The sequence below is a fragment of the Notolepis coatsorum genome (genome assembly GCF_963971535.1).
Source record: "Notolepis coatsorum genome assembly, chromosome: 6".
Taxonomy (NCBI): domain Eukaryota; kingdom Metazoa; phylum Chordata; class Actinopteri; order Aulopiformes; family Paralepididae; genus Notolepis; species Notolepis coatsorum.
In genome coordinates, this window is record NC_140170.1 from 3,940,269 (window position 1) to 3,950,557 (window position 10,289).

Genomic DNA, 10,289 nt, shown 5'->3' on the forward strand with positions numbered 1-10,289 from the left:
AGTCCTATTAATGGTGGTGGTGGTAGTAGTAGTAGTAGTATTAGTAGTAGTAGTAGTAGTAGTAGTAGTAGTAGTAGTAGTAGTAGTAGTAGTAGTAGTAGTAGTAGTAGTAGTAGTAGTAGTAGTCGTAGTAGTAGTAGTAGTAGTAGTAGTAGTAGTAGTAGTAGTAGTAGTAGTAGTAGTAGTTTTAGTAATAATGGTGGTGGTAGTAATAATAATAGTAATAGTAGTAGTAGTAGTAGTAGTAGTAGTAGTAGTAGTAGTAGTAGTAGTAGTAGTAGTAGTATTAATAATAGTAGTAGTAGTAGTAGTAGTAGTAGTAGTAGTAGTAGTAGTAGTAGTAGTAGTAGTAGTAGTAGTAGTAGTAGTAGTAGTAGTAGTAGTAGTAGAGTAATAATAATAATAATAATAATAATAATAATAATAATAATAATAATAATAATAATAATAATAATAATAATAATAAACTTTATTTGTATAGCACCTTTCATACAGAAACTGCAGCTCAAAGTGCTTCACAACAGAAAAAAGACAGGCATAAAATGAGCACATAAAGTGCAGACATAAAATAACAGTTTTTCACAGGCCACTTTGTTCATGGTTTGATTCAGTTTAAAAAATAAATAAAAAGTGTAAGATATAATAGACAGAGTAAAATAGTGCAATAGTGCAGTGCAATAAGTAGTAGAATAGAATAGACATGAAATGAGCAAATAAAGTGCAGACATATAAAATCAGTTTTTTTTACAGTGCAATAAAATAGTTATGGATTACTGTTTAACCGTTTTTAAGTTGTCTTTACCTAAAACCTGACAGTCTTCCCTCCTGTTTTATACCCACTTTGACCCTTCATACCTCCCACTCAGGGCAAACCTCCCTCTCAGGGCGCAGTTCCCTCTCTCAGGGCGCAGTTCTAGGCCTGAGTCCTACACAGTTTTAAAGCCTGACAGTATTTCTTGTTTGATACCCACACAGTTTAATACCTGACAGTTTTGAATCTGTAATAAAAAGCAATACACAGAGTAAAATAGTGCAGTGCAATAAAATAGTAGAATAGAATAGACAGTAAAATTATGCAACAGTGCAGTGCAATAAAAAGTTTACTAAAATAGAAGTGCAATAAAATAGAATGGACAGAGTAAAATAGTGCAATCTACAGTACAATCAACAGCGGAGTGTATTAAAAGGCTACGGTGAAGAGGTATGTTTTTAGCTTATTTTTTTTAAATATTAAGAGATCTAGCTTCCCTAATGTCCATAGGTAGTGTGTTCCATACCTTTGGTGCATAGTTTACCAAGGCTGGATCCCTGATTCTCTTTAGGCTGTGGTTTGGAACCTTCAATAGACCAGTAGTAGATGATCGCAATATTCTAGAAGGCACATTGTTCTGAAGGGCCAGATTAACACTGAGAATCTACGTTTATTATTTTGTATAACTTGTATATTATTTATATATATATGCTATATACCTTTAAGCTTCCGTTTGAATCATAGTATTATTCGCTCGCCTCATTGGGCCCCGCCCTTGACATTGGCGGCGCCAGCAGTCGCGCCCCCCAGACAAGTTCAAAGACGTGTCTGGGCAAGTTCAGACATGCCCTAAGCAGGCGCATTGATTCCGGACAAGTAATTCGGTGGCGCCTTAGAAATCACTCTGAGTATATATATTGTAGATGGCGCAAGCAGCCGCGGTGTGTGTGAACAGCAGTGAAACCTAAACATGTGAAGTGAAAGCAGTGAACCGAGAAGTAACCTAACAGCAGAACGGAGTGGACATGTGAGCAGTGGAAGCCTACCCGCGGTGTATCGTTACGGATAGCTAGTAGCTACTTAGATACGACCCTAATATTGTAGAACCATTATTGGTGTATTATAGTGACTTGTGTAAGCGAAGTAACGTGGAGAAGAGCATAGTTAAGACCATCGGCGTTTGGATCTAACTACACCTGAAGACCTTCATCGGGCTAGCTTCTAGGACCAACGAAGCTAGCTAGCTATCATCACTGCCGTCGGGTTTTGGATTAAGAGCTATTACCCTGCCATCGGGCACTTGGATTACAAGGACTGGATCCGTACGAGAACCCATTTTCTTCAGTGACCGCAGGAGTATCCGACTATTCTTCAATTCCTCTGGAGCTTACCACTCCGTGGGGGAAATCATTGTCTCCAGCTATACCCCTCGCTTTGCCCTGTATCGCCTTCTCACTCCATGCAGAGCTCCGGTCGAGTATTCTTAACCTAGGAATTATTCATTCCCCTTGACTTTGATACTCTGACATTCTACTATCATTTCACTATTAAAAGAGCAACGTACTAATTCAGTTGTATATTGATATTGCTATTAAAATACTGTAAACGTGATCTCTTGTCCCCGTGCCGTCTATTGAGTGTCTGCCATATTTAACTAACTGTACTGTCTGGCAAGTAAAAATATTTAGTAGTGGTTTAATCTAAACAATCTTTAATACAGTCCGGGTTTTGTAACCCCTCAGTTACACACATAGTTGACTAGAGAATTTGCAATGTAGCTTGGTCTTGTTCCATTTAGTGCTTTTCTATATAAGGAGGAGGACCTTGAAATCGATTCTAAATGTTACCGGAAGACAGTGTAGGTTAGCTAATACTGGACTGATGTGGTCTCTCCTCTTGGTTCTAGTAGCCTAGCTGCCGAGTTTTGAACAAGTTGGAGTCTGTTTTTTGTTGGGAGGCTGGTGAGGAGTGCATTACAGTAGTCAAGTCAGCTTGAGATAAAGACCTTAGCTATGTCTCTAAGGTGAAAAAATTATGTTTTTGTCACCTTGTTGATGTGTGATTTAAAGCTTAGGTCTGAGTCTATTATAACACCAAGACTTGTAACTTCGGGTTTGATCCAAGGAGTAAGTTGCCCCATATGGCTCTGTAACATTTCTCTCTTTTTGTTATAGGACCGACTAGTAGGATTTCACGTTTGTCGTCATTTAATTTTAGGAAGTTGTTCGTCATCCATTTGTTTATTGCTAAGAGACAGGCGGAAATGGAGTTAATAGCTGTGTGATGATTTGGTTCAGCGGAGATGTACAATTGTGTGTCATCTGCGTAACTATGGAAACATATATATTGTGTTTTCTAATGATGTCTCCAAGTGGCAGCATGTATAGTGAGAATAATAATGGACCAAGGCAGCTCCCCTGTGGAACTCCGAAGTAGGTGTCATGTTTCTCAGAGCTCCCCTGTGGAACTCCGAAGTAGGTGTCATGTTTCTCAGAAGAATGATCTCCAAGCCTGATGTAATATTTTCTCCCTTTGATATTACGTTCTGAACCAGTTTAATACATAGTCAGAAAAGACCAACTAACCTTTTAAGGAAAGGAGACGGAAAGCAAGAGAAACAGGAAGGAAAGGAGACCGAACGCAAGGAAACAGGAAGGAAATTAGACAGAAAGCAAGAGAAACAGGAAGGAGAGGAGACAGAAAGCAAGGGAAAGAGGAAGGAAAGGAGACAGAAAGCAAGGGAAAGAGGAAGGAAAGGAGACAGAAAGCAAGGAAACATGAAGGAAAGGAGACAGAACGCAAGATAACAGGAAGGAAAGGAGACAGAGAGCAAGAGAAACAGGAAGGAAAGGAGACAGAAATCAAGGAACATGAGGAAGGAAAATACATCAAGGAGGTAAGGATGGAGGTGAAGAGGAAGGAAGGGAGGGAGGGAGGAGGTGAGAGGGCAAAGGAAGGAAAGAAGGTGATATGATGTGAGGAAGGATGAAAGGAAGGGAGGAATGACAGAAGAATGGGATAAGAGAAGGAACAGAGGATGGAGGAGGTGAAAAGGAAACAAAAGAGGAGGAAGGAAAGGAAGCGATGGAAGGAGGCAGGTGAGCGTATGAGTCCTTGTGTTCCGCGAACAGCTGCACACGCTGCATGCCGACCAGCCACACCCAGCGTTGCCATGGTTATTAGACCTTGGCCGCACAGCAGTGTGTGTGTGTGTGTGTGTGTGTGTGTGTGTGTGTGTGTGTGTGTGTGTGTGTGTGTGTGTGTGTGTGTGTGTGTGTGTGTGTGTGTGTGTGTGTGTGTGTGTGTGTGTGTGTGTGTGTGTGTGTGTGTGTGTGTGTGTGTGTGTGTGTGTGTTGCTGTGTTGCTGTGTGTGTTGCTGTGAGGTGTACCAGGATGACATCATACAGTACTGAGAGGGTCTGCTGCTCAGAGCATCTACAATATTTATGGACCCCAGAACAGATGAGCTCACACACACACACACACACACACACACACACACACACACACACACACACACACACACACACACACACACACACACACACACACACACACACACACACACACACACACACACACACACACACACACACACACACACACACACACACACACACACTCTCTCTCTCACACTCACTCACGTACACACATTCACACTCAAACTCACACACACACACACACACACAAACTCACACACTCACACGCATGAGCAAGCATACATGCACGCACGCATGCACACACACACAATATAGTCACACACACACACAATATAGTCACACACACTCACACAAAAGTCTAACACTTTTTTAACATGTTCCCCCAGACCACTTCCTTCCTACTGGTTAACCTGCCGTTGTGTGATAGAGGGACACAGTCACACACACAGACACACAGTCAGACACACAGTCACACAGACACACAGTCACACACACAGACACACAGTCAGACACACAGTCACACAGACACACAGTCACACACACAGACACACAGTCAGACACACAGTCACACAGACACACAGTCACACACACAGACACACAGTCAGACACACAGTCAGACACACAGACACACAGTCAGACACACAGACACACAGTCAGACACACAGTCAGACACACAGACACACAGTCAGACACACAGACACACAGTCAGACACACAGTCAGACACACAGTCACACAGTCAGACACACAGTCAGACACACAGTCAGACACACAGTCAGTCACACAGTCAGACACACAGACAGAAAGTCTTTCTCTGGTCTGCATCCCCTTAACAATTGTGTGTATTGAGCCGTACTGTATTGTACCCATTCTGCAATCTGTTAATAAAAATGTTCATTCAATCAATCACCTGCACTGTCACCTACCTACCCACGACCCCACTTTGGGTCGCGACCCGTAGTTTGAGAACCGCTGGTCTAGGAGGTCATGTTACCAGACACTCTATATCAGTGATGGCTGTCAGAATGTAGAGCTACTTAACACTTATTTTAACAAAAGACAATACCACTTACGGCACCTTTAAAGAAGACGGCAACACCAATAAGGCAAATGTAGTGTTTGGTTAAAGGAGCAGTGCCACAGCTCACAGCTCACGCTGGGCCTCTACATTATCACTGACTCCACCGTCACCAGGCTCACAGCTCACGCTGGGCCTCTACATTATCACTGACTCACACCGTCACCAGGGTCCTCACAGCTCACGCTGGGCCTCTACATTATCACTGACTCACACCGTCACCAGGGTCCTCACAGCTCACGCTGGGCCTCTACATTATCACTGACTCACACCGTCACCAGGGTCCTCACAGCTCACGCTGGGCCTCTACATTATCACTGACTCCACCGTCACCAGGGTCCTCACAGCTCACGCTGGGCCTCTACATTATCACTGACTCACACCGTCACCAGGGTCCTCACAGCTCACGCTGGGCCTCTACATTATCACTGACTCCACCGTCACCAGGGTCCTCACAGCTCACGCTGGGCCTCTACATTATCACTGACTCACACCGTCACCAGGGTCCTCACAGCTCACGCTGGGCCTCTACATTATCACTGACTCACACCGTCACCAGGGTCCTCACAGCTCACGCTGGGCCTCTACATTATCACTGACTCCACCGTCACCAGGGTCCTCACAGCTCACGCTGGGCCTCTACATTATCACTGACTCGCACCGTCACCAGGGTCCTCACAGCTCACGCTGGGCCTCTACATTATCACTGACTCACACCGTCACCAGGGTCACAGCTCACGCTGGGCCTCTACATTATCACTGACTCACACCGTCACCAGGGTCGTCCACCACCAGAGAAATCAATCCAGGCACTGGTTTCATCAGCAAATCAGCAAAATGTGTTTCTCACATGCAATGACGCAGAATGAGCTCTAAATGTAGTCGTTACCACCAGAGATATCTTTCAGGAAAAAAGTAGGGATGCACCGAATGGGAAATTCTTGGCCGAAACCGATACCGAAAATAGGAAACAGTTGGCCGAAAACCGAATGCCGAAAGGCCGAAAATGATTAATATAAATATATATATATATATATGTTTTTTTTTTTTTTTTTTTTAGCTACCTGATTATGGCAAAAGACATGATTATGGCTAAACTTAACTTAAATAATATTAATAATCACTATTATGGGCCCATAAAACATTTATTCAGCACTTTTGAATGCATACATTAATTCCAGACTGTTAAGACTAAAAGACTACAACGATTGATGACGACTTCCTGTCCTCGCATTTCCATTTTCGGTTTAACGATACATTTTCAACAACGGATTGCTGCTAATTAAACACTTCATTTAAACGGAGTAACGTTAACGTTATGTCGAGTTCATACGTGTAGTGTAGTATGAACTCGTCATAACGTTAACATTACTCAGTGTCCACTGTTGCTGCCACCGTTGCGTCGCAGATGGATGGTACACTGTTAGCTCCGTAGCTAATCCGCTCCTAGACTACTGATAGCAGTACCGTTAACGTCGGAGCTGATCAATACTCCGGTTTTTTCTAATTTAGTTTAGAACCGGGTTTCGGGGGGCATTCGGGTTTCCCAAGAGGAGTTAGTTATCACAGGCTGTAGAATGCAGGAAGAGCTGCCAAGCTGCTCACGTTACATGTTGCGCATGCTACCATAGATATCTATGATGCTACCGGTATGTCTGTAGTCGCGTTTTGATGACGTCATCACAACAACATGTTATTTGACTTTCGGTCATATATTTTCGGTGCTAAAACCCTTTCGGCCGAAAGCCGAAAGAGCCTTTTTAACCATTTTCGGCCGATAATTTTCGGTAGCCGAATTTTCGGTGCATCCCTAGAAAAAAGATTACATGAAAAATAGATTAACCGCAGAACACAGTCTTAACCTGTTAAACTGTAGCCCTATTTTCTGAAATTCCGCCTAAATGTACATGCCCAAGTTAATGGAAGATCTCTCCACTTCTGCAAGGTCAATTAGCATGTTCTTGGTATCTAGGAACATCTAGCGGTGGTATGTATTCCCAGTGTCGGAAATATCGTGTCTGTTACTAGGCTTGAGTAAATTGTGATGAGACAAAGGAGAATATAAATTATGATTTTGTTTTGCATCTGTGCCGGTGAATAACACCATGTTACAATTGTGCAACCACCAAGAAGGTGGCATTCACCACCTTCTTGAGATCAAGTGTACAAAAAATCTAAGCAAATGAATAAAGGGAAGATGATTAAACAGAAGGACTTGTAGATACAGTAATAAATTATAATCCATTTTAATTATAAATTCATATTTGACCTTGAACTTGACCTTGATGTTATTGTGGTCTATCTATGGATAGGGAAAAAGCTCCTCTTCCCAATGGCAGTGATACATCTGGATTTAGTAATTTCCTTTTTACGATAAAAGAGATATAATTAGCATTTCTCCGATAAATTCTTATTTTCGGTAAATCTTAAAAACATCGGTACAAATTTTAATATACACTTTGACTGCTGTTTTGATAGGGTTAAAGTATTTACTCTTGGCTACATTTAAAAAAGAAACACAACAATTTTAACATCCAAGGGCCCACATGTGGGCCCTCATGAGGACGATTCGCGACGCACCACTTTGCGGCCTCTAGCAGCTCGGATGTGCATTTCTTTTAATACAATATATATAGAGAATTAAAGCCCTATTTGTTGCCTGTCGATTGCCGTTTCAGGCGACAAAATCCGTTAAGCGGTTCTCGAGTTACATGCCGATATGTGAGGCGTGTGCCAAAGTACATGGCAGAGTCAGATTACCACCCCCGACTACCGGGGCTCTAGCTCCGTTAATCATTTGCCGATCTTGAACATTTTTGGACAGGGTTGTAGCCAATAAGTGTGGCTTTCCAATGATACATGGGGATCTAATACGGTCCCCAGATCTGGGTTGATCACAGTTGATTGTGGGCGGGCGGTGGCAGATCAGAATTCTTACACGACACAGATCCGAGTAAATTCAGAATGGCTTGTTTCACTGGGGGAGGTTCTTGTCTCAGCTGAACTGCAGAAACGGGACTGGGTAGAGATTTCACATTTAGTCAGTGTTGGTACAACCCCACATTGCTTGAAAACAATGCAAAACACTGGCCATTTTTACAATAGGGGACCTTTAAGATATGATAAGATAAGATGAGATGAGATGAGATGAGATGAGATGAGATGATGATGAGATGAGATGATGATGAGATGAGATGAGATGAGATAAGACAAGATGAGATCAGATAAGATATTCCTTTATTGATACCCTATCGGTTATATGTTACAATAAATATAGGCAAAAAAATCATTTGAATCTGAATGTATACTATGAGTAAGAGTAAAATTAAACAGTTTGGGCAAATCAGACCAAACTGACCAATTGAATTGACATGTTTGTCCGGGGAAAACGGCAGCTGTGATTTGAGGATCAACTGATCAATTGTTACCCCACTTCTTAGGGACCTGCACTGGCTCCCCATCGCCACACGAATCATCCAGTCAATTACTCCACAATGGTGGAACAAACTTCCCACCACAGTCAGGACAGCCGAAACCCGGCCAATCTTTCGCCGTCGACTAAAAACACACTTCTTCGATCAATATCTGAAATGAAGATTTTTTTTTATTTAAATAAAAACGCTAACATTCTTACTCTCTGGGCGGCTGAGTGGCGCAGTGGGCAAGGCGCTCGCCACTAACGCAGGAGACGCTGGGTTCGAGCCCAGCTCTCGGCGTTGCTACCGGCTTGGCCGGCCGTCATACTAACACAATTGGCAGTGTTAGAGGGTGGGAAAGCCGGTGGGTGGGGATTGGACGTTGTGGACAGCGACTCCTACAGGTCGGTTGGGTGACGCCTGTACAGTGGAAACAGGAAGTGGCGGGGGCAGCGTGAGCCTCCCACGCGTTACTCCTCGCCACTGAGAGATCTGGCTGCTGCGGTGAAAAGATGCGACAGGCTGCCTCCTCGTGTACCGGAGGGGACACGTGATGCAAGGCTTCTATCCTCACTACAGCCGACCAGTGGGAGGCATAGTCTAGCTTTACTACTATGCACTCATCACTGCAGCACCCAAGTTTCAACACTATTTGATCAACATTGTTACTTCCATTGTTACTTTAGTAACAACTACTTAGTTACTTTACTTCGCTGCTTAAAACGCACCTCTTTTCCCTGGCCTTTGACCAGAGTTAGCCTGCCACCTGTACATCACCTTTGCTGTTACTCTGGACTTTTTATCTAGTTTTCTTGTCTCTTTTATAGTGCACCTTGCTCTTGTTTTCTTAGTGTGCTATACCTGTTTCTGTAATTTTATTTTCTACTGCATTGTATGTGTTTTTCATTATCTTGTCCTACCTGTAGAGCACGTTGGTTGGCTTTTAGTCTTTGTGAATGTGCTATATACTGTAAATAAGGCTTTTAGTCATTGTAAATGTGCTATATACTGTACATAAGGCTTTTAGTCATTGTAAATGTGCTATATACTGTACATAAGGCTTTTAGTCATTGTAAATGTGCTATATACTGTAAATAAGGCTGACTTGACATAACTTGACTTGTTACTTCCTTCCTGCTGACTTTCCCTCGAGATAAATAAAGGATTTATATTCTATTGTCGTACAGAACTTTCCAGTCGCTTTGGATAAAAGCGTTCATGTGAGGTTTTGCCCGCTGCTCACCACCTTTTCTCTGTTTCTTTAAAGCCTACTGTTAGAAATTCCCTTCTCACTCACTCTCTCTAGCCCCCACCCTCTCGTTCTTTACTCTCGTTTACTCTCAGTGGCCACACCTGGACTATTATCAATTACCTCTCGCACCTGTGGTGGCAGGCTAATTAGTTCCCCTGTGGGCTTTAAATACCAGGGCTCTTCCCCTCGTTTCGGCGTGGGGTCGTGTTGTATTCATGCTGAGTCATATTCTCTAACATCTAGACTCTTTCGGGAGATCCTCTGGTCTACCAATGCTGTAAGATGGATCTCTCCAGCCTTGAGATGTTTGCTCCAGCCTTCGTCTGCTGTCGCCGTAGCCTGTGGAGGAGACTG